The following is a 20795-nucleotide window of genomic DNA, read 5'->3' as shown; positions in this document are numbered from 1 at the left end:
GTACCGACCTTCTCACCAATATCGCTAGTTCTCTTTTCTTAACATGTGCTGATACGAAGAACACAGAAGAATTGGTTGAAAAATCTGGCCTGATCTTGTTTCCTGAAATGAGTCTCCTCTACAAAAACAATATCCAACATTTGCTTATTAATATCCTGTAAAGCTTGTTTTCTTTTTCTTGATTATTTAGCCCTTTGACATTCAGGGTACCTAATTTTAGCATATCAAAGCCATACCATGTTTCCTAGATTTTTGTTGCTTTGTATGTAAGCTGGAATTGTATTCAGTTGTGTTTACAGCCTATCTCTTGCCTTAAACTCAGGGACGGAGGGGAAGAACAGAGAACAAAAGAACAAAACATACTGTATATAACAACAAAGACATAAAGTTACTAACCTAAATTAAACTGCAACGGTGGGTATTCCAGAGATTAAAGAACAGCAATCTAGCCCCCAAGGGATTCAGAAGGGTGAGGGTATACCTCTGAGGGCAGAGGTTCCCTTTTCTATAGAAAAAAAGGAACAAAAGGGGGAACAGGATGGGACCCCAAACATACAATCAAAAACAACCAAAAGTAACTTTTAAGGGGCTTCTAGAGCTCCCAAGTCCTTTTCCTTCCTGGAACAGGGTATTGGAGTGAGCCGCAGTTGGCAGCCAGCTCCGAGGTCGCTCCACATGAAGGCCAATGAGCCTCCCTCAACTCCCGGGTGAGAGTGGTGAAAAGGCCGTCCGTTTGACCAAACCTTTGCTCATGGTACGGTGTTCATTCACCAGATGATTTTTTAATTCTTGCTTGATCTTTTTGATCTTTGTATTTGCTTCCTCTCTGTGACTTCGTCTGCGTCCAGATGGGTGCACGTTCAAGTCTGTTAGGCGAACCAGTTAGCGGGGTGATGGTGATTTATTTCTTTGTATTAGTCCCAATTTAATCAGCGCTCTTTCTCCCTCCTCTGGCTTCTTCACCACTAATGTTGATCCATTATGCCAAATTACTAGCTTGAATGGAATCCCCACTTATACCTATGTAGCAGTGCCCCTCCTTACCTCTGGTGAGGGAGGAGCTGCTCCACTGTTTGACAGGGCAGTGAGGCTCCACATAAGCGGGAAGAGGTGTCGGGGGTCGTTCGGGCTGCTGCGCATGTGTAGTTGTGCCTGGAGTGGTGGGCATCTTGGAAGGGACAAAGAAGACACTATAGACTACAAGTCCAGAATGCCTTGCAGAAAAAGGTGCGAGCAGCCATTTTGGAGATTGGAATATCCTCTGTGGGACCCAGAGGGATATTCAGTACGGACGGAGGCAGCATGGGAAAAGGTAGTGTCCAGGGAGCTAGTAAGACCCTGGGCTAGGCCAGACATCCCTACAGGCCACAGTTAGCTTCCCCTGCACTATAGGGGGTGTTGTAGGGTTAGCCCTAGTTCAGTGTTACCCATGTAGTGTTAGGCTGCAGTGGAGCAGGACACCAGACAGCATGGTGTTCCTTCGGTTGGAGACTCCATCACATGTACTGGTCTACAGGACCGACATCATCCAGGATGCTGAGTGAGGGGATTTATGTTGGAGGCCCAACTGCATGGGACCTGATGCAACATTGCTTCTCAAGTATTCCCTGGTCGGGCGTTGATCAGGAAGGTACCAACCGTGCATCGACACTTAACAGGGGGGTAGTGCTACCTCATATTTGGGTGTGGGATCGTTCTTTTGGACACTGTGTTTTTAGGTGGCATGGTCACCCTCAGTACTTTGGGGGAAACACACAGGGGTGTTGGGTATTGTACAACTGTATTGTACTATTGCTGATGTATATTTGAGTGTGGTTCTATGCCATTATAGTAATGCCCAGTTTTAATTATAGTGTGCTATTGTTATTACAGAGAATATTGAGTCCTATGAGGAATCATCCCGCCCACGCTGGGATCCCTCATAGGTGGAAGCGCTGCACCGAACGGAGAGAGTGAGCTCACCCCAGGCTCCCATAAGCGGAGGCTTAGTTCTTCTGTGTGCAAACACTAAATCACTAAATCACTAAATATCTGGATCTGGTGGCCTTCAAATTCTAGCCATGCTTTTGACCTGGAGGCTTGCACGCTAGCTTATTTTACTGTATAGTAATGAGCCCGCAGTATGACATCTCTCATCTTATTAGGGTTAGATTGTTTTGGTCCCAAAGCCCTGTGCATCCTGTCTATTAGTAATTTATCTTCTATAATATCCAGAAACATGCGCTGGAAAAATCTTGTCACAAATTCTTCTAGTGCCTCTGGCAGCATAGTCTCTGGGAAATTCCTTAATCTCAGATTGTTTCGTCTGGTGCGTTTTTCTGAATCTTCCAGCGCTTCCGTCAAGGTGTTTACTTGAACTTTTAAAGCTACCAGTTCATGGTCGGTGACATTTTGGGCTGAGATCAGTAGGTCTGCTACTTCTTCCAAACAGTCAGTTCTTTCTCCCAGTCCATGCAAATCACGACTTAGTCCAGGTACTACCTTGGTCATTTCTATTTGCATTTTCTGTACCATACTTTTTAATAGGTTATCTAGATTACCTTTGGTAGTGGGTCTGGCACTGTCATCAATTCCTCCTGCTGCTCCTGCTTCAGCTTCAGCCTCTGAGTGTGGTCTCATTCCGCCGCCATCTTGGAATCATGTGTGCCTCTGCTGTGTACTTCTTAGGAAGAATTGTGATGCTTCTAGCATTGCCTGCTTCTTCTCCGGTCATGTTTTCATCTCCCCGGGTGGTCTGCAGCTTATGTCGGCTATTTGGTGCTGGTCCAAGAAGTGCATTGTGGATTTTTGCTTGTAATAGCGCCAGGGACTTACGGAGCTCTTCACTTAAGCGGCCATCTTGTCGGCTCGCCGTGCATGTGCTCCTGGTTTGCCCATGCAGCAGAATTTATATACAGAAGGAAAAAAGGCGCATCAGTGACATTGAAGGGCAAGAGTCCAAAGAGAGCAGACATGGAAGGGAAGTATCTCAGGAAGCTTGGTTCTTCGGGACTTTTTGATTTATATGAAGATGAAATTGATGCAGAGGAAGAGGATGAAAATAGTGATTTTTATGATAGTGATCAACCGTTTCAGCTCAGACAGCTCTGACAACAAAGAGGAAAATATTAAAGTGAAGGAAGAGAAGCTTATAAAGCTGTGTGTGATAGCAGAGTGGGGGGAATTGAATGACCTGGAGGAGTGCGTAATATCCCCCTTGGATTGTTCTGGTGACACTTAAGCTGACTTCCCAGTGGACTCTGATGTAGAAATAGATGATGTTGGTAAAATCATTGCTATAGCTATAGATGTTAAGAACAAAGTAAATAATTTCAAATCTCAGACATGGGAGATGGCAACAAAGAAGTACAATAAGATTCTAAGATAAGTAGAAAGCTGCAAAGCTTTCACGGGAGATGACAATATATCGAAGTTAAATCCTATAGCTGTGGACTATAACTTAAACAATGTTGCTTGTAAGATGAAGCTATCGGACTGGAGACCAGCAATTGAAAGCTGTCATGAGCTCTTGAAAGTGATCCATCTAGCATCAAAACACTTTACAGATGGGCTCAAGGCTGGCTAGGATTGAAAGATTATGAACAGGCACTAGAGGATTTTAAGAAGGCTCATGAACTAGGAGCTGATGACAAAGCTATCAGCGGTGAAATATTTCAGGTTAAGCAGAGCACAAAGGATATCCCCCTCCCCCGGTGCCTGAGGTCTTAGACTCTAGTCAGGAGTATGAGGCAATCTTGATTCCAAGTATAGGGGGGGGGGATAATTTTGTTTTGTGGATAGGGCAGGTTTCCGGCAAAAACCTGGCAGTAGAGGGAGGCCTAAGAGAGGGAGTACTGTCATGATTCCCCCCCACAGTACTACTGGTAGACCTGTAGGGGTGCACAGAGGAATCTGGTTCAGGCCTAGAACTGGTAAGAACCAGAACAGTCCATGAAGCCAGATGCTATCCTAGTTTGACTATAAAACCCCACCCATCCTGTTTGGTCTTTGCTTGTCAAACATTCTTTTTCAAGTCAGGAGTCGGGTTATTCTTTGCTCCGTAGCGCTGCTTCTTTTTCTGTTTCTCTTCACTCTACAGTAGTTCCTAGTTCTACAGGTATACAACAGACGACAGAGAAGCCCAATGCTACATCCAAAATGACAGAAATACACAGTAAAATACTTATATATTCTCTTGAAAAAGGGTCATTTAGTTTAACCCTTTGGCCAAAGCACTGTAAGCTTGCGAGCCACGACAAGGCAGACACCTGTTCGCAAGTCCTAACACTACCAGATAAAATACTAATATACCTCTATTAGGAGGGAGAAAGACCACATTGGATCTATATCCAGTAGAATCTTGGGAAGTGGGGAGGGGCGGGCTTAAAACCTGGGAAGGAGGAGCCACTAACCTCCAGCAGCTGGGGCACCGGTTTAAAGCCCACCCCTCCCCACTTCCCAAGTTAGTGGGTCCTTACATTCTACTGGATATAGACCCACTGTGGTCTTTCTCCCTCCTAATAGAGGTAAATGAGAATTTTAATCCTAATAGACAGTGTTCGACAAACCTATACATTTGCTCGCCCCGGGCGAGTGGATTTGACCCCCGGGCGAGTAAATATTGGCCCAAGCAGCACACGTTTGGTACTAGGTGGCGAGTAGATTTTTTTGTGCGGCGAGTAGATTTTTTGGTGATTTGTCAACCACTGCTAATAGAGGTATATTAGTATTTTATCTGGTATTGTTAGGACTTGCGAATGGGTGTCTGCCTTGTCGTGGCTCGCAAGCTTACAATGCTTTGGCCAAAGGGTTAAACTAAATGACCCTTTTTCAAGAGAATATATTAGTATTTTACTGTGTATTTCTGTCATGTTGGATGTAGCATTGGGCTTCTCTGTCGTCTGTTGTATACATATGTCACGCTCAATAGCACTCCTTTTTGACACATATACATATATATATTTTGTGGGGGCTCAGGGGTTCCCAAAAATACCTTGCTGAGGTTTTGTGTTTTGTTAACCTAGTTCTACAGGTATTAAGGTATCTTCTTGGTTTTTTCTTGGATTCCCTTTACACTAATTTTTCCCCCTGTTTATTATTTTGTCCCTTTGCTTTTATTGCTGTTGCATGTAGCACTGTAGTTCCTTGCAACTTTTCTTGGTTTTTCCTAATATTTCCCTTAGCACTAATTGTCCCCTGTTTATTATATAGAGGAAAGGGTGGGGGGGTTAGTATAGTGCTAACAAAAGAATTATGTACAAATAATGTGTGGACCCAAATAATCACAATAATATTGTTGATTGGCGGCTGCCGAAGAATATGACTGACTACCTATGTCAGATAATAAACTGTGCAAAATCAAAAAGGATATAAACGGCGCCTGATAATAAAGTCTTGGTATGGTATAACTAGTACCATACAGATGTAATATATACAACCGTTGAGAGTTAATTGATGGCAAATGTCCTGGTCACTCCAAACGATATTTAATGCAGGTGAAATCCCAGTGCATGTAATGAGAGAAAAAGAAGACAAAACATAGCATAATACTGTTCTGTAAAAGTAACAGCACAAAAGGTAGTGCTGGAAGATTGCCTCAGAGGTAATGAACTTAGTGTGACAGGAGGGGGTAACCAGGCTATATAATAAAGGTCAAGACCATTACTAAAATAAGTATTTTATAATAAACTAGCTGAGAGACCCGGCGTTGCCCGGGAGAGGGGGGAGGTGGGACAGTGGACGGGAGGAGGGGAGGGGGGGAGGGACAGTGGACAGGAGGAGGGGAGGGGGGGGAGGAACAGGAGGAGGGGAGGGGGGAGGGACAGGAGGAGGGGAGGGGGGAGGGACAGTGGACAGGAGGGGGGGGGCAGTGGACAGGAGGGGGGGACAGTGGAAAGGAGGGGGGTGGGTTGCTTACAATTTCCGTGTCCCTCCTCTCCACTCCCCATGTATGTTTCTCCGCTCCCCCCTCTCTCTCCGCTCCTGCTCCCCCCCTCCCCCCCATGCGTAGCTCCGGTCCCCACCCTAGAGTGTCTGACACACACACAGTGACACACACACACAGTGTAACACACACACACACACACAGTGTAACACACACACACACAGTGTCCCACACACACACAGTGTCACACACACACAGTGTCCCCCCCACACACAGAGTGTCACACACACACACACACACACAGTGACACACACACAGTGACACACACACACACACACACGTCACCTCTCCTTCCGTCCGCCGCCATCTTACTCCGCGAGGGAGGAAGGGGGTCCTTCCGGGCGCCGCCATCTTAGGTGCCGCGTGTCCACTGCCTGTCGGAGCACCGGGGGGGAGGTGAGGGGAGCACCGGGGGGAAGGTGAGCGGAGCTCCGGGGGGGAGAGCTGAGCGGAGCTCCGGGGGGAGAGCTGAGCGGAGCACCGGGGGGGAGGTGAGCGGAGCACCGGGGGGAGGTGAGCGGAACACCAGGGGGGAGGTGAGCAGAGCACCGGGGGGAGAGCTGAGCAGAGCTCCGGGGGGAGAGCTGAGCGGAGCACCGGGGGGGAGCTGAGCGGAGCTCCGGTGGGGAGAGCTGAGCGGAGCACCGGGGGGAGGTGAGCGGAGCACCGGGGGGGAGAGCTGAGCGGAGCACCGGGGGGAGCTGACACGGGGAGAGGAGGAGAGCGCGGGGCGCGGGGCGCGGGGCGCGTGCTTGAGAGCTGTGGGGGGTGTCCCGGGTGCTCGCTCCGCTCCCCCGCTGACTGTAGCGGCGCCAGGGGGGGGGAGGGTGAAAGTGCGGGAAACAGGGAGACACGGGGAATGTTGGTTCTGTGTGGTGTGATCTCCGGAGGAGCTGCGGCCACGTGCGGTGTCCGTTGGTGATGTGAGGATCACACAGCGCTGCTGCCTCGGGGGGGTGTGCGGTGTATGTTGGAGAGGTGAGGATGAGACAGTGCGGTGAGGTGAAGGGGAGGTGTGTTGGCAGTGTAGGCCATAAGAGGCGGTGTGAGCGTGCGGTGTGTGTGGTGTTGTGTGATGGTGTGGAATGTTGCAGTGCTGAAAGCAATAAGACTGGTACCTGATTGTGCAGTTCTGGCGTGGTAGCAGGAGGTCAGGGTTTTCTGGGTTGAGAGCAGTGAGGGTTAGGTGCAAATCTCTCAGAGCAGTGAGGGTTAGGTGCAAATCTCTCAGAGCAGTGAGGGTTAGGTGCTGGCAAGCGTTCCCAAAGCTCAGTGAGTGAGTGGTGGGAGAGTGTGTCAGTGGTGTAGGTCAGTGAGGGGTGGGACAGTGTGGCAGTGGTGTTGGCCGCAGACCAATGAGAGGTGTGCGGGGGCGGGCATGGCCTCAGGCGGAGTGACAGACCAAAGGTGCAATCAGATTGTCCGTAGGGACACAGGAAGATGCAGACAGGCATACAGTGCTTTCACTAATATATAATATAAGATGTACTCCACCTTTTTTCACTTATCTATTATTATTTCTAAATTCATTACCTATCAGCTCTGAGGCAATCTTCCAGCACTACCTTTTGTGCTGTTACTTTAATAAAACAGTATTATGCTACGTTTTGTCTTCTTTTTCTCTCATTACATGCACTGGAATTTCACCTGCATTAAATATCGTTTGGAGTGACCAGGACATTGGCCATCTATTAACTCTCAACTGTGGTATATATTACATCTGTATGGTACTAGTTATACTGTAACAAGACTTTATCAGGCGCCGATTATATCCTTTTTGTTTTTGCATTGTTTATTATTTAGCTACCATACGGTAGCTTTTTAGTGTAGCTCTTCACATTTTGCAGGCTTCTTTTTGTTCTCCCTGTCTTGTTATTTTTTGAGCTACATTATATTCTATCGGTTTTTATATATTTCAGACTGCTGTCTTTTGTGGGTTTCCATGCTACCTACGAGGGTTCCATACATGCTGATCATCCGTGATACATGCAAGATTTTAACCCAGAAATGTTTTTTTGCCACTAATCAAAAATCAAATACATATGTACATCTTTAAATCAGTTGCTAGTTGTTTTTTTTTACAGGACCACTGACTATCCCACAAAACATAGAGACCTATATTTATTAAGCAATCTTCTGCCATCAAACAGTTTTCATCGCTCGAATACTGTACACCTTACAGCCCATTGACTTGAACGTGGCAGAAGACTTCTTTGTAAATATCACCCATAATGGGACTAAGTACTAAGAAAATGTAGGAGCAAAAGTGGGGTAAAAAAAGAATAATTTTTATTTTGCATCTTTCTGTAGCATTGTATCATGAGAAACAAGAAAAGAGCGCACAATACTCATAGTGTATTACTGTAGTACAGATATGGCATGAAAAGGTTAAAAACACACATACAGAATAAAAAAAATAAGTTTATTGAGTAGGATATCCATTGTATTGCTGGAAACTGCTGTCTCTCAATATCTGCACGGTAGGGACACACAGGGCACCGGATCATGTCTCTGTTGAAAACTTATGAGGCACACAGTCTCTCCAAATCAGTTGGCCCTCCATCTGCACACCAAACAGCTGACCGGGGCACTCAATAGAATCAACAGCCCAGTAACACCGAAATCCCACACGGGAAAATAGCAACTGCAGTGGCAAGTTCCAGCGCCGACTCTCGGTCCTTGCTTTTTTCAATCGAAGGACAGGGACATTCGCCAATCATGTCACCAGTGACATCGGCTCCAGCTACTCAATCAGTGGATGAGTCCCGCTCAAGCAGCAAATGAGTCCCGAAGATGATAAATATGAACTAACTCAGCCAGCATTCAAAGAAAGCATCTATAGTTTGGCAGAAGGGAAAGAAGGGACAAATATTCTCTTAAAGTCCTTCAATATAGTCCAAATCCAGAATTTGGACAGTACTGACGGACTTTAAGAGAATATTTGCCAAGCAAATATCTTGGAATATTCTGCCAAGCTATAGACGCTTTCATTTTATTGTTGGCTGTGTGTGTTCCTGTTCTAGTGTTGTGAAGTTGAGCATCTGTTTTTTTTGAGCTGCAGACCTCTAGAATTGTATCTCTTCCTCATCAGCCAAGGGAAGTATTTTTTTTTTTTTATCCAATATGGTTGTGTATATACTTTTATATATATTTTTTTTTCACTTTTGCACTTTATTCACTATAGTGAGTGATCATTCAAATATATTTTGTTTCACATTGGTTGCATATCACTATCTTAACACTGTTTGTGTACGTTAAACTAGACACTTGATCACATTGTATATTTGCATGTTTGTGACCTCATTTTTTCTTTTTCATTGTATCATGACACTTTGATCAAGTTTTTACACAATGGAGTCTATGGGGCCTATGCTGTAAGCGTTCATAAGCCATTTATCAAGCACTCATCGGTCAAAATGCTTACTGCTATTCAGTAAGCGTCGATAAGTGGGCAATAAAAGACTTAATCGACAAAATTTAGAGCCTTCAAAAGAAAAAATCGCTGAGTGAGCGGCGATAAGCCACTTATCGGCAGGTTCTAAAACTCGTGCAATTCTAGTAGCCGCAATTAGGTTATCGAGGCCTATGGCAGCTCTAGAATGGTGAGTTTCTCCCAAAATCCTCACACCAGAAAAAGTTGGCGTGAAGGTGCTGAGAACCTGCTGAGAAGCGGCGAGACGGGGCTTAGAAAAAAAATGCTTTTTTTCTGCATCGGAATGATGCCAGGAGTCTCCGGAGCTGATACCCATTAATATCAGCACGGAGACCCCCGGCATGAATCCAATGCAATAAAAATGCATTTACATTCAACTTCATTAACTTAGTGGCTAACCGCTAAGGCAATGAAGGGGTTAACCCCTCCCGCTACTGACCAAGGGCCAATTACCCCCTTCACCCACCCCTGCTACCCACAATAAACACTAATACCCACCTCCTCTACCCCCACATGATTGATACCAGATGCCGCGGGGTCCAGTGGTCCTCAAGTGGTCCCATGGGTGTCTTGGCCCTTGCGTGGTCCCCACGGGTGTCCGTGGTCCTTAGGTGGTATCCGGGGGTGTCCGGGGGTCCTCAGGTTGTCCCCGTGGGTGTCTGGGTGCCCTCGGGTGGTCCCCATGGGAGTCCACTGGCCTGCGGCACCAATCCTGTGGCAAAAAATGTTTTTGCTAACATTTAATAAATACACCCCCACCACCCACCAACACATACAGAACAGTAATGGGCAAAATAACTATTATCGAGATATGGATAATAGCTCATTTGCCCATTATTAAATAAAACATTTGCCAGCCAGCATAAATAAAGAAAATAAAACTTTCTACTTACCCCTACAATCATAAAGGCATCTTCATCAGCATACTCCAGGTCCATGTCCTCCGTTGCCAGAAAGAATACAAGAAAAAATACAATTTAATGGCCCCTAAACCCTTATTCACCTTAGCGGTTAATAACCGCTATAGTAATTAAGGGGTTTCCCCACCCTCCCCCGCTACTCACCCTGGAGGCCTAACCACCCACGCCGGGACCACTATACCCACCCTCTACCCATTGATTGGCATAGTGCTACATCATACCCATATAATATGGGAATGATAAGGAACTATAGCAGTCAATGGTCACCCTAATCAAAAAGCATGAAGGCCAAAAATACACAATAATAAAAGATATACACATGCACCTAAACACCCCAATTCAATAAATAAATGCACTAGCCAATCAATTAAATAAAAAAAGCACTAGCCAACCAATCAAATAAATAAATAAAAGCACTAACCAACAAAACAAATAATTAATTTTAAACACTAGCCAACAAAACAATTAATGAATTTAAACCACTAGCCAACAAATCAATTAATTAATAAAACCACTAGGCAACAAATCAATTAAAACCAGTAGCCAACAAAATAAATAATGAAATAAAAACGCTAAACAATCAGAAAATGAAATAAAAACAAGCCATCCAAATTACAAACAATTTAAGCCAAACAATTAACAGAAAAAGAAAAAACAACAATAGAAAAAAAGCATTTGCCCAAAAATGCATTGGCTGTCACTGTATTTATCTGTACCCTAAACGGGCATGGACTAATATATATATACCCACACACACATGCCCCAGTGCCTCCCAACTATATTGCTGGGAGAGTTTGACACATAACCCTTATATGTAAACTCCATTGACAGTGAATTAGTTTCACTATACAGATGTAGCAGGCGTTATTGCACCCGCTGTCGGTCCGCTTTTTCATGCGCAGCTAATTACTTTTCAACGGCGGCTGCACCCACTCATGCATTGTGTCCCCCCTGCAACATGCCAGTCAGCACAATAACATCTTTACTTCATAGTCAGACAGTACAAAGAGCTTGATTCAGAAGTCTTTGCTATAAAATCAACTATAAAATGAACAGTCGTGCTAATTATAATAGTTTACGTGTCTGCTTCTTGACAACAGTCAATTGAAAAATTGTTGGTAGTCTTAGAATATAACGGTTAATTAATCTGATCACTAAAGATTTGCCTTCTTTCCTTATAATGCACAGAGTACATGAATGTAGAAGAAAGCTTGCTGAGACCTTCTCAGCATTGCTACTCACTTATAATGGCTTCATTAGTAAATCAGATATGATCAAAGAGATTCTGAAAGAAATTCTAGCAGGAGGAAAACCGCCAGCTTTGCACTATCTGCTTCATCTGATTATTTAAATTTCCTTAGGTGGCAATTTATAAAGATATCCTGTAAAAGTAGGTCTAGCTGGCATTAAGCACTAAAAAAAGTTATTGAAATGAATGCAGCTGACACATTATACATCCCTTTAATACTTCCAAGATCCATCTGTATGCCAAAGAACTAGAACAAAATGTTCTCTAATACTGTATAATCATTAATCATGCAATCAATGCACATGTCATCATTATAATCATTGCAAATAGTATCTATTATTTTATATACTGTAGTGTAGGTTGTAATCCCAATTTTATTGTGTGCCCCATCTAAGCTATTAGAGTCATTACTTCATATCTCACATGAAGAGCAGAGAGCGCAAAGACATTTGAACCATAGCCTTTTACTGCATCTCCTAGAGTGAGCAATACATCCACATGACGGAGCCACTGATTGAGCCACTGATTGAGCCACTGATTGAGCCACTGATTGAGCTACCTGTACAGAAGCAGGGATATCCAGATAACCTGGCTTGTTGGTGGCCCTTTTGTGGACTGAAGTTGGCTACCCCTGATCTAAACCATGTTTCAGTGTTTCCGGGTCTTAGCATCCTATACATTCAGAAATTAAAAGACATCCTGTTTAGCTTATACCTTTTCAGACACATAAACTTCCAGAGTGGCATTCATAATTTGTTCCTCAAATTAAACACGCGAGGCATGAGAAGAGTTTTTTCCTCGTCATTATGATTCCTAACTTAACAAAATCAGCAAGGGAGGTCTTGAAACATGGGTTATAAACAAGTGCAATGAATCATCATTAATTTTATCAGACAAGTGACATCACTAGTGTGCATACTGTATCTGTAAAATAGTTTTCTTATCACTCATATAGTTGTGATCAGGGGTGGCCCCTGCGGCATCCATGCCCGCATATATTTTTGTGATCAGGCCTTTTTGGTAATTACCTTTTTTACATAATACTTCAAAATTTGAGCGAGGGGGAAATTGTAATTTTGGGAAAAAAAATTGCAGAAAATGCCGGATCTGTAAATATTTAAACATACACGTTGAGAGGTCTGGGGTCTCATATCTGGTTCGTAGCTCCTGAAAACTAAGGAATTTTCCATTATGTAATAAGTCGGCAATTGTCCTAATATTTTTATCTTTGAATTGATCAAATTGTTTGGTATCACATCCTGGAGGAAAATTTGAATTGCTAAAAAGTGGAATAAGTAGTGAGGTGTTTGATATAAGTTTGAATTTACTCTTAGACTTGGTCCATACCTCCCATGTACATCTCATCGGTCCCAGCTCAAACTGTTTCACCTGTAGCTCCTTTTTTTCTAGGGCCCATAAGGACATCGGCAGAGAAGATGTTCTGGTGTACTGAGATTCAATGGCTAACCAGCAATATTGGGCTGGGTCAGCATTCCAGACCACCACAGTTGCCATAATTGAGCAGCCTGGTATACTTTAAGACATCTGGGATGCTCATGCCCCCTCTTATTTTTGACAAGAGCATAACTGATCTGGCTGTCTGTCCTGGGTCTTTTGCCTTGCCTAATACAGTATAGTGGAATATTTTATTTTGTAGACAAAGGAATAATGAGACAATCTGTCTCAAACTAGTGCTACAAAACATGCAACAACCAGATAATGTATAAAACTCACGAATACTTGAACAGCTTAATTGTATAAAGCAGGGCTAGATTAAAACCATATTTTGAGTGCTTTTGTGAGTGTCATGTATGAGTAGAATGAATGAAATCCCTTGTAACGACAGGATAAGTCTCTTGGTAGTCCAATCGAGGAAGAAACATAATTCACATGTGAGGGTAAAGAAGTTGACTCAAATGGCGGGTGAATAATTGGATCGTACAGACCCTCCCCACTTCACTCTCTTCTATGACTAATGTAGTAAATAGCCTCCTCTGTGTACAATAATCACCATATAATGAAAAATGTCTACACACAGCACTTTTGAGAAAATGTTATTGCTCTAGAAAACAGAATATGCATGGCACAGCTCAATTCAATCCAGCCACATTTGCATCGCCCCAAAGGCAGCAGCCGAAGGGTAGTCAAAATGCTGTCACAATCTGCTGCTATTCGCTGCTGTTTGTGCCCTGCTCCTGCCAACACCCCAAACTGGAAACACTATAGCTTTATGTTAAGTAATGACTTCAGCCGCCCCTCAGCTTCGGAATTCTGTTACTTTGCTCTCCCTCTTTTACCTCTGTTCTCTCACTTGCACTTTTACCTCTATCCCTAGCTTCTACATTTTCTCCCCTAAACCCTCCTTCCCATTCTTTACTGACTTCCCCTCATTTTGCAGCCATCAACTCTGTGTTGGTGTAGAAGCAAGTTGTAATTCCGAGAAGCCAAACAACCAGGTAAGGAAGAGCACAGCTCGAAGAAACGGGAACCAGTGAAGATGCTGATTAAAACTTAGGATTTATTCTTGTGAAAGAGTCGGGCACAACATCATAAGAGCAGTCCTCTTACGCGTTTCGCGCTAGTAAGGCGCTTTATCAAAGAGTAACCTTCCCTAAAACAGTGCCTAAAAATACACCTGTGGACTGTACTCCCTCCCATCCACTGCAGAACCCCCCCCCCCCAATGAAAACCGCTACAGAATTAAGCCCAGGTGATCACAGTGTGCAGGGGAACCGACAGCCATGACGTGGATAAGTAAGTCCACAAGTGAAACCAAAATACAAACACAATGAACAGAAAACTTGACATTAATTAAAATATATATCTGTGAAACTATCATAGAAATACCAAGCATAATGATTAAAAACAAATACCTATATCAATAAAAGCCAAATGTTTCTAAATGGAGCTAAGATGATGAAATGTGAATGCAACATTTGTCAGGTGTTTGAAAATAACATAACATATAAGTAATATCCTAACTATAATTAGAGAATATTAACATAAGAAATATAAATTAAACAATCATTTACTTTAAGAAACTTACAGTATAGAAAAACATATAATACGGAATTTGCCTATAATAAAGAAAAAATACACAAATTAAAGGTACATGCAATTTAATTATCAAAAATAAGCTTAAATGAAAATTCAACGTTTAAGCTAGACTACAAATAATAATGAAAAGGAAATAAGGAAAAAAGGGGAAAGAATCGTATCAAATCTTAATACTCATATAAAGATATCTTTAAAGATATTAAACCTACTGAATGAATATCTATTAGAAATAGAGGTCAAAAATAGTTACATAGAAAAAATGAACATAAATGAGATCTACCATATAAAGTACAAGGAATAATTAATTTATAGATACCTATTTCTGTTCTTAGTGTAACACATGTACACCCCACCCCCCCTCTCTCTGGGAGATACACTGCTAGTTACTGTCTCTGTGTGGTGCTGAGGCATACCTGTTGGTCCAGGAGAGCTGAGTGGAGCTGCGGTGTAGTGGAGATCAGGACAGGCTTGTGATGTCATCGGGTCCGGTGTCAGCGCCTCCAGCTTCAAGGAACTCTGATAGCACCAGAGGCAGTCTCCATCTGAAGCATGATCCCATACACCTCCTCACTGACTCAGTCCAGGCACGTACATAATAGAACATGGACTTTATTGCATCACTGCATAGATGTTATAACAGCAGGTACAGGGTCTCAGAAGATTCCAGGCTTCTGAATGATGCATATTCTTGAGTCTGGAGCCTTCAGATCTTATAGGCGAGCCATGAGGCCTGGCTGGCCTCTCCCTCCCAGCCGGGAGAGAGGGAACCCACATCCACCTCCTAAGGAGGAGGGGAACAGACTGACTCACTAACCTTTGACTCTTCCCTTCAGAGGAACCAGACGGGGTGGGCTCAAGGTCTGTACCTATACCAGATAGGCTGCTACCAGGCCATGCGTCACCACCACCTTCTGTCACTCAAAAGGGAGGGGAGTCAAAAGCCCACTGATTAACCTGTCACTGCCCTGTCGTGACAGGTAGGAGAGACCGGTAGAATAGACTTACAATGTTACATTAGTAAATATACTGTAGAAGTCTCATAAATGAAGTCTCATAAAAAATAATTAATGAAAAGTCATAAAGAGGCCTATCAAGGGATTTATTGATCTTTGGGAGATGGTGGAAAATGGGTATAACCGGGTGTATATTCAATAGGAATTTGAATTCCTTATCATTCAATACATATACAAATTTTCTCAACTGCAACAGTTCCCTTAGGTCTTCAAGAAAAATGAATGTTGGATCACTATTTAACCATTTATATGAAAACTCATCTCTTAACTGACGTAATGCTTCCTCCATATATTGGTCAGTATGTTGTACCACTATGGCACCCCCTTTATCAGCATTTTTGATAACCGTAAATGTATTGCTACTTAGGGATGCCATAGTGGAGTCTTCTTCTTTTGTGAGGTTAGTTAATCCCCTAGAGGAAAAACTATAACCCTTTGCTAGAGTATATAAATCTTGTTCGACCAGTTTCTCAAAGGTTTTTAAATGAGGTTGTGTACTAGAAAGATGGAGACACTGGAACAATGGACATCCCTGTCTTGTGCCATTCTTAATTTTTATTGGGTCCAATCCATTCCCTGGTAGCTTAACTAAAGCTGTCGGGTTTTGGTATAATACTCATATTCCTTCTAGTAACGCCTCTTTAAATACAAATTTCTGCAAAGTTTTATCTAAGAATACCCAGTCTATTCTATCGAACGCCTTCTCTGCGTCTAGGCTCAGAAGGATAGCTCTAGTTTCAATGAGATGGACATGGTCCACTATATTCTTTTAAACTTTATATCCCTTTAAACTTCCAGCACCATAAATTTGAGCCTCGCGCTAGAGGTGGCCATTTTACGGAAGTGCCATTGCGGGCACGCGCGATGGAAGGAGAGGAGTGGAGAGTGTGGCTTCCAGGATGGTTCTTGCATCGTGTCCAGACCCAGGGTGGTCACAACGCCTGTTTTTACTTGCTGTGTGTAAGTGTATTTTCACTTTCAGCATTATATAGTAAACACTTTTGCACTATATTTCTCTCTCTTCGATAGTTTGAGAAACATCTGGTCCATTTACCTGCTGTCGGAGGGTGTGTGGCTGTTTGGTTGCATAGGGATCTTCCCTGAAATTGCCTGACTAATTTAGATAAAATGCGAGTGGGATTATTCCCATTTTTTATTAATTTCCAATTTTGTACCATTATTGCAATATATTCACTTCTATTCATTTTATCTGAGGATATTTGCACTCCGTTATTTGTTCCTGCTCATACCCAAAGACACATTATGCAAACATGACCTAGTTTTGATGCCTTCTCCATTTGCAAAAGTATTTTAGCTTCCTCAACCTCACTGATATTTGGTGGTTTATAGCATATCCCTACAAACATTTTCTTTATACTTTTACCTCCACTACTAATTTCTATCCACAAGGTCTCTACATTTTCGTCATTCCCTTTGTAATTATCATCCGTACACTAGGTTTTAGATCCGATTTAACGTATAAACATACTCAACCACTTCTTCTATTTGCTCGATCCTTTCGGGAAAGGGAATAACCCTCTAAACTAACTGCCCAGTCATGCGTTTCTTCCCACCATGTTTCAGTAATGCCTATGATATCATACTGCTCCCTTTTAGTTATTAATTCAAGCCACCTCATTTTATCTGTCAGGCTTCTTGCATTAGCAAGCATGCATTTCAGTTTTGTTTCCAGCCTGTACTATTATTTTATCGGCTCCTGCCTTTCTGCACCAATTGGGTTTAGTCTTTAGAAGTTTTCTAGTATTATCTGTATTTACTATGGGTGTGTCGCTGCTTGCAAAACTCACACTTGCCCTCATTCTACCTCCATGACCCTAGCTATTTCCCATCCCCATGTATTCTATGTAGTTTGTTATCTGCTTCTTGTCCCTCCCCCCTCCATCCTAGTTGAAAATCTCCTCCAACCTTTTTAACATTCTCCCCCCTAGCACAGAAGACCCCTCTCCATTGAGGTGCAATCTGTCCCTAGCATAAAGCTGGCACCTCTCAGAAGTGCCACTGGGAAGAGTCCCAGTGCTCTAAAAACCGCAAACCCTCCTTCCCACAACACTTTTAGCCATGTATTAACCTATCTGATCTCTGACTGTCTCCCTACGGTAGCGCATGGCACTGGTAGTATTTCAGAAATACTACCTTGGAGGTCCTTGCCTTTAGCTTTCGGCCTAGATCCCTGAAATCATTTTTAAAACCCTCCATATTTCTCTAACTTGGTCATCGGTGCTTTTTGGATATGCTAAAACCTGTCCTGTTTCACAAGAATGTGTGATGTACTCTGAAGAGTGTTACCCCTGTTATAATAAACAAAGTTAAAAGTACCTGGCACCATCTTTTTATTCCTACACTATCTCCTCGTACAAGCTGGCACAAATCCACATCATCAACCCAGAGATGCCACAGGTAAACCGCTGAGCACCTACACCTTTATTCAGGGCCCAAACCGTTTTAATCTGCAGAGACTGTTAATATTTTCCTTCTTTTCACTGTTCACCCCATCCCTCTTGCTGGGGGTCAGGGGATAGAGTAGTTACACATATATACAAAGTGGGTGTTAACCCCTCACTGTCCGAGGTCCAACAGCCTTGGCTAGTAGGAGGTTCGCCCCTGCTACAATCCCAAACACATTCTTTTGTTATTCCATGTTCACTGATCTGGGCCGAAATGGAAGCTAACAAGTCAAACCTAAAGTACACAGGATCATGAACCCTAAAACGGCTCCAGTTTTGCTTTAGAAATGTGTCTAGTAAAGCTATTTAAACGATCCATTTGATTATAAATTGGTGTTTGCGAGTCACAAGGGGCCCCACCTTTAAAAGCATGTACAAATCTTATGAATACCTGGAAAAGTATAACTATGTACAGTATACATCAGTGTTTCTTAACCCTCTCCATGAACGCCTGCCATGTCATGTTTTGGGGATAACCAATCGATTACACATTTACATAAGATAAGCAAACATGTATGGAGATTCACTGGTTATTCCTAAAATCTGATCTTACTGGGGTTCCTCAAGTGCAATATTGGGACACATTTAAAAACAAAATAGATAAAGCACTTGATGTGTTTGTAGTTAAAATTATAGGTTTCTGTACAAACACACATTTTGCACATACTTTTATTGTTGAATACCTACCTATATTTATAATAATTTTGTCACACTAATGGAGACACGCTAATGTTAATGAACAATGGTTACACTATGTTTGAAACAACAATGACCTACTGCTTTTAATTGTGTAGGGTTGGATCCAAGTGTTATTGATACATAAAATATATTTTAAAAATGTGTTTCCTGTTTGTCCAGACCAGTTATTCACTGACTATTTAGATGAACTGGTTGTGTATTGCATTTTGTGTATCTATGCCCTAGCAGCCTGTGTACTCAGATTTTTATAGAGGGAGTATTAAAAACTCAATACAGAGGGGAATAATACAAGCACCTAATACATAGGAGTAAAATAATCTCTGCCCCAAAGAGGCTCCAATCTCTTTCACAATCGGCGTGACAGACATTCTGAAGAAATAAGTTCACTACAGCACGAGGTGAGCTTCTTTCCCAGGATGAAAACCATTCCAGGATTGTACTGGCCTTGTGTGCTTCTTAATCAAGCAGGCGCACCTTCAGCCAGTCCTTGTATAAAAGGTGGCCAATCATACAACTAAGCAGTTTTGCTTGTGAAGTAAACCTCTGAAGTTGATAGACTTCCTTCCAAAAGTCCTCTTTACAGAACGTAAAATATCAATATTTTGACATAGATATTTCTGCACTTTATACAGAATGTGCATTCACCAGTCCCTGCCCTATGTCATTTACAACCTGACTTTTAGTGATTGAGGCAGAGGAAGATAACATTAATTACCCATGGTCACAAGAAGCTAACACTAGGATTTTAAGTAAATTCATCAATTCCAAGTCAGTGATATCACCATTGTGCTACTTAAGTAATATCACTAAGGGGGATATTACTCTGACAAACCCCACTGACATTGCAAATACATTCAATGATTACTTTGTGGGGTGTGCCACTAACTTATTAGCGAAATGCAGCCCAAACCACAAACCTGAATCTCATCCTGGGAGTACCCACATAGCCCCACCCCCTCCCAACACTGCCCACAACTTTCAATTTGGCCCAGTATCCAAAGAGGAGATTACACAAGCGCTCCTCAAATAAAAACTAAGCAGCCAATGTGGACGTGACTTACTACAATCTAGGTTCCTACGACTTGGTGCCCCAGCCATTGCCAAACCAATTGCTTCCATAGTCATCTCTATCCTGTCTGCAGGCCATATCCCTAAGACCTGGAAAACTGCCAGAGTTGTCCCAATCTTCAAAAGTGGGGACAAAAACACTGTCTCAAACTACAGGCTAATCTAACTTCTCCCAATTCTATCCAAAGTCATGAAAAAATGTGTCCACTCCCAATTAAGCGATTACTATACCAAGACACATTTCCCTAGCCAATTCCAATCTGGTTTTCGCCCCAAACACTCCACGGTAACTACCCTGCTAAAAGTTTGCAATGAAATCCAGTGTGGAATGGAACGGGGACAACTCACTGGTGCAGTATTCCTAGCTTTTGCAAAGGCTTTTGATACGGTTGATCATGTTATCCTGCTTAACAAACTCCAGAGCTCTTGAATAGGGAAGTATGCTTTAAACTGGTTTCAGTCCTACCTATCAGGTAGATCCCAACATGTGTCCATCTCAAGCTCTAACTCCAACCCCCTGGATATCACCTGTGGTGTCCCACAAGGCTCTGTTCTGGGGCCCCTACTCTTCTCAGTGTTCATCAATGATCTTCCCACAGCTTGTGAGGAAGCCTCAATACACATGTATGCAGATGACACAATCCTATATGCACACAGCCATAGCCTCTCTGACCTTCAACAAATACTTCAGTCTGACTTTTTGAGACTCGAAAACTGGATTTCCCACAACAAACTGTTTTTAAACACTGACAAGACTGTAACAATGGTATTTGGGACCAAGACTACATTTTTAAAGCTTCCAGCGACTGAGCTCCAGATTACAACCAACGCTAACACCACCCTAACCCCTGTCACTAGTTTTAAATACTTGGGCATATGGTTTGATTCCCACTTAACATTCGGGATGCACATTGATACCCTGACAACCAAGACCTATGCCAAACTAGGGATACTTTACAGGAACAAAT

At 42.9% G+C, this 20795-nt stretch overlaps 2 protein-coding genes and 1 pseudogene across 5 annotated transcripts in view; 2 read left to right on the top strand and 1 right to left on the bottom strand.

Annotated features, from left to right (window-relative positions):
- The window catches only part of GRIN2A (glutamate ionotropic receptor NMDA type subunit 2A), a 1360048-nt gene that overhangs the window by 901708 nt on the left and 437545 nt on the right, over positions 1-20795 (top strand). The window lies entirely within an intron of this gene.
- LOC142463075 (glutamate receptor ionotropic, NMDA 2A-like) overlaps positions 1-20795 on the bottom strand; it is a 412218-nt gene that overhangs the window by 359523 nt on the left and 31900 nt on the right. The window lies entirely within an intron of this gene.
- On the top strand, positions 3011-3708 carry LOC142463641 (peptidyl-prolyl cis-trans isomerase D pseudogene; annotated as a pseudogene).

This window comes from Ascaphus truei, chromosome 11 (genome assembly GCF_040206685.1).
Source record: "Ascaphus truei isolate aAscTru1 chromosome 11, aAscTru1.hap1, whole genome shotgun sequence".
Lineage (NCBI taxonomy): Eukaryota > Metazoa > Chordata > Amphibia > Anura > Ascaphidae > Ascaphus > Ascaphus truei.
Note: the sequence above shows the minus strand (reverse complement) of the source record. Positions and strands in the feature narration are given on the sequence as shown.